The following is a 7,928-nucleotide window of genomic DNA, read 5'->3' as shown; positions in this document are numbered from 1 at the left end:
GGCAAGCACAAGGGCCTGAGTTCAATCCCCGGTTCTGCCAAAAAAAAAAAAAGCTCAAATCATGCAACATAACTGTATTATTCAGGGTCTACTTCAAATTCTTGTGGGATCCCTCTGCCAAATTGTGGACAGTGACCTAAGAGCGCTTCACGATGATGAAGCTTGCCCTTGTGGTCCGCTTGGGTTCCTGGGCCCCATCTTCTGAGCAGCCACGTCTGCCTAAGGCCCTCTGCGTGTGTTACCAGTATCTTACACGTGAAAACAAATCCTCTATAGCTTTCATATGCCTGCTTGTCCATTGTGCGTGCATGCGTGTGCGTGAGTGCGTGCGTGTGCGTGCGTGCGCACATGCGTTGGGGCAGAGAGAAGTTGAAGCTGATCTTTATTCCCCAGATCCAAATTTCCTAATGATATCTGATCCAGGGATGATGCTAAGAGCTACTAACTACAGCACAAAGTAAGTTTATTTTTCTGCCTGTAAGAATATATATGTGGAGCAGTGATTGCTCCTCAGAATGTCTTACTGTCCCCACATCATTCTGACCACTTCTGCTTGTAGAGGCAAGCTCTGGGTTCCCGCTACTGTAAAAGTGGCCGTGGTGCCCATCCCCCTGCTCCAGGACTTTCAGGCTGTGCGCAGACGCAGGCTGTTTCCTCAGCCCGGGTCTCTCTTTATTTGTTTGTGTATCTATTTGGCACAGGGTCTAGCTATGCAGCTCGGACTCGTATTGATCCTCCTGTCTCAGCCTCCCCAGCGCTGTAGTACAGGTGTGCCCCACCACACCTGGTTTCAGCAGCTGGCAAGGTCAGCACAGCATGCTGTATCAGGACCAAGCCTGGATCTTCCCACTTGCCAGGCAGGCACTTAGACCACTGAGCTATCTCCATGGCCCCAAACGGTTGATTTGTTTCTTTTTTTCCTCTTCTCTTTGCTTCGCTTCTCTTCTTCTTCTTTTTTTTTCCATTCCTGTCTTTCTTTTTTTCCCCTGGACCTTATGTTTGCCAGACAAGGTGCTCATGTAGCTGGGCTATATCCCTGCTGTAACACAGCCTCTTCATGGAACACAGAAAGTACCCTGCTTCCAGTGTTTCCACTTCTTTCTTCCACCTTACATTCTATGCATCTTATTTTCAACTTTTTGGGAAAAATTTTAAGGCTTAGAAAATTTTAAGACAACACATACTTCTAAAATAAGTGAAACAAATAAAAAAGGCGCACAGAAAGTAACATCCAGAATCTCTACATATTGAAGACTCTGCTCCCCCTTCCTTGAGGCTGCCCCTGTCAGCCCCCAGCTGCCACCTTCAATCACACATTCCCACTGGGCGACCCTGCCATTCTGTTTATTTGTGTGCCTGTTGTTAAAGGCATTTTACAAAACCTGACTCACAATGCCTACATTATCTTGTAAGTTTCTTTTCCCTTTTAACCACACTTCAGGAACATCCTTCTCATGCCAATACACACAGCTTTAACTGCAGTCTTAAATAGGTGCATAATAACCCACATGGATAAGTACTTAGCTTGTTTGCCTGTTGATGGACACTTATGTTGTTTTCTAGATTTTACTACTAAAAAACAGCTCCTGTGTGTATGTTCCCTTTTCCTTTCATTTTCTGATGATAATTGATGCAAGCACTACTGGATAAAAAGCACTTGTTGCTAAGTGAAAGGTCCCAAATTCTATCCCCAGTACTGAAAAAAGAAAAAAGCACTTACTGAATTTTGTGAAGGTTTACTAGATTACACAATTGGACTGTCTGCCTTGTTAGTTTGGTTTTCTCCAAGCACTATCTCTTAATATTCCCACAGCTCCACCCACAATGGGCTGAAGTGAGTTCTTCCTGGTACCTCTAAGATTGGTGACCCCAAGGCCTATTACCTGGGTAGAGACAAAGGATGGACATTTTTACTCTTGGGAAAACTGAAAAATAGGGTTTCAGTAACACTGTTAAAAGGACAAGAATATGTGTTTATCATCCTGTGTTGAAACTCACTACATTTCACCATTGAAATAATTTTTAGATAGTTGTTACATGGAGATAAAATAGCACATTAAAGGCTGGTGAGATAGCTCAATGGACTAAGTAACTGCTTGGGCAAGTGCAGGGGCCAGGGTTCAATCCCCGATCCTGCCTGCTATGCTAGCCCCGTCCCCAGGAGCACGGAGCCAGTGACAGAGTCTGGGTGTGGTGGTGCATGCTTGTAATCCTCTTGCTGGGGAGGCTGAAAACAGTAGGATCACTACAAATCTGAGCTGTGTAGTGAGACTCTGTACCAAATACATAAGTGAAAAAAAATAGCATAATACTAGTATCAAATGACAAGTATATTGGAGTTAAAAAATGGAAAACCTGTGAGGCAGTGTAAAATCCTAATCAGTTATTTTTGTTTGTTTGTTTTGTTTTTTGTTCTTGTGGTAACAGAGATTGAACTCAGGACTTTGCACTTGCCAGGCAGGCATTTACACCACTGAGCTATATCTCTGGCCCCTAATCAGTGGTTATACCATAACTTTGGTGGGAAAGAGTGTTTCAGAAGCCAAGTAATAAATGAACCTGTAAGGCTCTGATTGTGTACAAGTTAGAAATTTAACTGTTTGAAGAAAAGATTTGGAAAATGCGAAGACTAACTTGTTATATTCACAGCACAGTTTCAAACATGATGCATTGATAATTTTGATCATAGGGATTTCCTTGGAACCTGGGCCCTGTAGCTAAGCAAAGGCTATTGTCCCATATGTTAACCTGGTGCTATACTAATTCGTTACCTATTCTCTTGAGGTCAGGGGTCAATAATTTAGAAGGACCCTTGAGAGAGGAGGAAATGCCCCAAGTGACTGCTGTAGACCCAGGAAGAACATGAACTCTGCACTCTTGTCCTAGCATCTAGATCCAGCAAGACTCTAGAGATCCCTGGGGCAGGAACGTGGAGTCCTGCATAACTTGGGAGGTCTAAGTGAAAAATAAGTGCTTGCTTGGCATGCAACTCCTTGAATGCAGTAATTTTGAATCAGACACAACAGAGTATGACTTTGAACAAGTTTTATGTTTGCTCAGTTTCGTGTTGTTTATTCAGAAAAGGTAGATAGGATCAATTGACACCTGCTACATTAAGGGAGATGCTGCTGTGAAATGTTTAGCATTATACATAGTACCTTGTAGGTACACAATACATATTAGGCACAGCAGCTACTGTGACACTGCTGCTACAGTCATTGTTGTACTGCTCCTGCTCGTCTCTGCCAGAGGCTGCCTAGAGTGCTGTGTCCAAGAGACAGCTCCACAGCAAGGTATCAAGATCGTACCATCCTAGGCCATAAATAATTGAGACCTGCTAGGGATAAGGCTTAGGCAGGGTTAGGAAGGCAATGCAGTGACAGCTAGCAGGCAAGTACTTCCACAGTCCTTCATTCGATGGGTCATCATGCCTCCAGAAAAGCACTGAGCAAAAGAAGGAGTATGACAAGAGATAGGGCCAAAGTGAGAGGACTACACTAATAGACAGCAAGACCCAGGGGCAGATTGGTTTTGAGTAGTGTTCATAAAAGCTTAGAAAAACATAAATTAAATTAATAATAAAATTTCATCTTATTCTAGACAGAATGTAAACCATTAGGAAATCAAATAAAATGTTGGCAAGGATGTGGGGAAAAAGGAGCCCTCCTACACTGTTGGTGAGAGTATAAACTAGCACAATCACTATGGAAATCAGTATGGAAATTCCTCAAAAACTAAGCCTAGGCATTCCACACAATTCAGCTGTTCTAGGTATCTTCAAGAACACATTAAAGACATCATAATGGGGCCGGGGAGATGGCTCAGTGGAATAAGCGTTTCCCTGGCAAGTGCAAGGGCCTGAGTTCAATCCCCGGTTCTGTCAAAAAAAAAAAAAAAAAAAGGAATTAAGATGTACGGGGGCCAGGGAGGTAGCTCAGTGGGACAAATATTTACCTGTCAAGTGTAAGGTCCTAAGTTCAATCTCTGGTATCACAAAAAAATAAAAATAATTATAAAATAATTCAGAAGTGTTACATATGTGTTCCAAGTGCCCACAATGAAAGTAATCATCATGCATTGTAATATATGTTCATTTAAAAGGGTGGGCTTGGGGCTGGAGAGATGGCTCAGTGGTCTAAAGCACCTACTTAGAACAAGCTTAGCAAAGCACAGGGACCGCAGTTCAATCCCCCAGCACCACATGCCAGCCAGCCCCGCCCCCTGGTGGGCTGAGCTGGCCACACACACACACACACACACACACACACACACACACAAATAAATAAATAAAAGGGTGGGCTTCAGTTCTGGAGACTCTCTTGGACTCACTTGGACTCCTTTGCAAAATCATCCCACCCCTGAGGAGGTACTTTCTACTTCATACGAAGAAAGAATTCAGGCTGAGAGCATGAGGTCATTTTCTTTTTCTTTCTCTTTTTCCTTAACCTTCCTTCTCAAGTGCAGCTATTCAGAGCTTGGCTTTGCAGAGCTTACTGGTCTACTGGCTAAGTCTTGACTTAAAATGAGGCAAAGCATTGCTTTTCTAGACAAGTGCTGCAAAATTAGCAGGAGGTGAAGGACAAAAGAGTCAGTTTGGCTTGATTCTAGGGTTCTCCCACTTTTCTGATTGTAACACAATGGGGTCAATCATTTCTGGAAAAAGAGTATCTCCTGTGGTCATAGTGTCAGCAACAGATATGGGACATTTTCCATTTTTTCTTCTCTTGCTGCCAAGTTTCCAGCTCCAGAGATGTGGCTTTTAATATTTTTCATAAGAGCCCTAAGTGGAAACGTAAATAAACTTACCATAGTAATTATTAACTGTGCTTTCTGCCTCCCCAGTGGAAACTTTTACCTTCTCAGTAGACATCCTTAGCAATGCTGTCTCAGACTCATTACATATGTGGGGCAATTCAGCAGCTAGGGTAAACACCACCTTCTTCCCACCTTCTTCTATCAGGGAGCCCAGGGCCCTGGTGATGATCATTTCTACAAGGTAAACATAATTAAATCTGGGGGCCAATGAAAAAGAAAGCTTGTTATTACTAATGGGTTATTTCCTTCTGCTGTATATTTATGAAACAAGTAATTTGCACTAAGCTTTATTTCTTTTCAATATTCTTACACTCTTGAGTGGCTTGGAGATGCAACTGCTGACAGTGTTGGAATGAGGACAACACAGGAGAGGTTGTATGGATGTTGGTGGGACATGCATCTCAGTACCTAAGAAGCTGAGTGGCCTTGGTTAAGCTAATCAAATGTCTCTGAACATAGATTTCCTCCTTGGTAATATGGAGTTAGAAATCTGTATGCAAGGGTTGTTTTAAGGGTTAGAAATGGCACTTACAGTGTCAAGTTTTGTGCCTGGCGCAAGGTAAGCACTTGAGCAGTGGTAACTATTGTGGCTATTTTCACGTGAAAAACTAGATGATGTTCTGAAAGATAAGAATTTTCAATGTAATAGAGCAGTTTTTCAGTGTTCCTTTTTTCTTTTTCTTTTATTGTGGTGGGTAGAAGGGGAGACAGCATCTTGCGTCATAGCTCATGCTGGCCTTGAATTCACTATGTAACCCAGGCTGGCCTTGAAACCAGGGCAGTCCTCCTCCCTCACTCTCCAAGTGTGCCGATATGCCTGGCTTTTAATGTTAACTTACTTTCTTCTTCTTTTTTTTTTTTTTTTTTTTTTTTTGGAACTGGGGATTGAACTCAGTCCCTTGCGCTTGCCAGGGAAGCACTTATTCCACTGAGCCATCTCCCGGCCCCATTACTTTCTCTCTCTCTCTCTCTCTCTCTCTCCTTCTTTCTTTTTACTGTATTTTAGATAGGTGTCTACAGGATGTTCAGGGTCTCACTACTAGATTGGACTCATAGTGAGTCTCCTGTTTACAGCCTCTCAAGAACTGGGATTACAGATATGTGCCACCACACCCAGTCTCAATCCTTGACTCAGCGCACCCTGGGGGCGGGGCCAACACGTCAGGCCCAGGGATCAAACCCCCGGCCCCTATGCCTGCTTGCAGAAGCTTTAATCTGCTGAGCTATTTGGCTGTCACTTAATGTTAATTTTCATAAACACTGCACAGAATAACTTACCTTTCAATACGTGTAAGAGCTAATCCTGAGGTGGAAAACCCATTTGAATGCAGAAAAGGCAGGTACCGACTGTCAGAGTCTGTAGCAAATGCCTTTCAAAGGGAAGCTTTGGTGTAGACCATCCTGGACTATGCACTGTCCTTAGAAAGAACCAAGATACTGGCAATTTCATAAAACTTTGGAGGTAAATGGTGAGTTGAAGATGTGATATGTCTTTTGTTTTCCTTTTCATTAATACATGCATTCAGCAAATATTTGTTGAGCACCTTCTCTGTGTCAGTCCTTGTTCCATATCCCAGAATAAAATAGGTGATGCCTGTTTTGCTGACCCTTGACCCCTCTCCACACTCCCATTACCAGATTGGGAGAGACCTAGATGCAAATGTCCTGGAATGGGGCTAACCAGGAGGTGACAGCCACTAACTTCAGGTGCCTATTCTAATTCATATATTTCATTCAATTTTGTAGCTCAGTTGTACAGTATGAGCTTAGCATATATAATGCCTTGGGTTTAACCCCATCCTGATACCTGACACAATGAAATTCAAAATTAACCATTTCATATATTCAGTAGACACAGGTTGGTACCATGATAGACAGTATACTGATAACATATATATCAGAGAAAGTTCTATGAATGGCCTGGTCTCTACAGCCCAGGGACGTGAACCTATGGCATGCGTGCCACCATGGGCTGCTTGCTGTTAATGAAATTTCTAAAAGTTTTGCCATCACTGCTATAGCCTTTGAAAGCTGAAAGCACAGATCTGAGCCTGGGCCTGCCCTATCTGAGGCATACTCGCAGCATGTCCCCAGGCATCGAGTCTCCCAGAATCTCCCAAACCTGTTTTCTATCGAGGACTGTGAGACTGGGGATGTTCTCTGTTTATTCTACAGTAGCTTTTCTCACTATAACATCTTTAGAAGGTAGTAGAGAGCCCAACTCATCCTACTCACATTCACATCTTCTCTCCCGGAAGATCTTCCCTGGCTCTCTCTAGACCTTTCAACACTTCTTTGACAGCTTATCTGCCTAGGCACCGAATGAAAAATATGGAGGGATCCACTTACTAACACTATCATATTCTGACTACCCTTCAACACACAGTTTTGTTCCTTAATTTGATTTCATCTTTCCTTGGAGCCCCAATCTCTTTATTCAAATTCATATTTCTATTTTAATTATGTGGCTCAGTGGTAGTGTGTTCTTAGTGGACTCATGTAGGTACTAGGTATCTACTAATTTAATTTAACTTTTGATAACAATTCTGGACCTTTTGCTGTCTCTCTGCCTGGATGGCGTCACCAGGCCCACTCTTGGCACACTGCCAAAATCCATTTTTTACATACTTCTTGTTTCTTCTTTGACATTTGGTGTGCACTGTCTGCTGTCACCAGACAGTGGCTAAGGTGGATCAGTGCTCTTAAAATTCCAGGATATTTCTTAGTCAACTATTGTAACAAAACAATATGGTGCCTAGATTCATGCTTGAAGTATGCTTGACAAATGAAGCTAATCATGTAGAACTGAACCTCCGCCACATACAAACTCATTATTATATATCTTGCACTAATTTTCTCTGTTTATAATCTGTAATGTGAAAACAATGCAAAAAACTCAGCATAATGTCTGATAGAGTATGAATTACTTGGATAAAAAATGCCATTTGACTTCAGAATGAATAAAAGGATTGATACTTCTATAGAACAGATTTTTTCCTAAGTATCCCTATAGTAAAATCTAAAAAATAATGTTCCTCATTATCCACCAATCAACACCTAGAAGTGGGAGGTAAGAATGTGAAAGCATGTCTGTAAGGGATTTTCAGGTTTCC

The sequence above is a fragment of the Octodon degus genome, unplaced genomic scaffold (assembly GCF_000260255.1).
Source record: "Octodon degus isolate 3935 unplaced genomic scaffold, OctDeg1.0 scaffold00124, whole genome shotgun sequence".
NCBI classification, from domain to species: Eukaryota; Metazoa; Chordata; class Mammalia; order Rodentia; family Octodontidae; genus Octodon; species Octodon degus.
Note: the sequence above shows the minus strand (reverse complement) of the source record.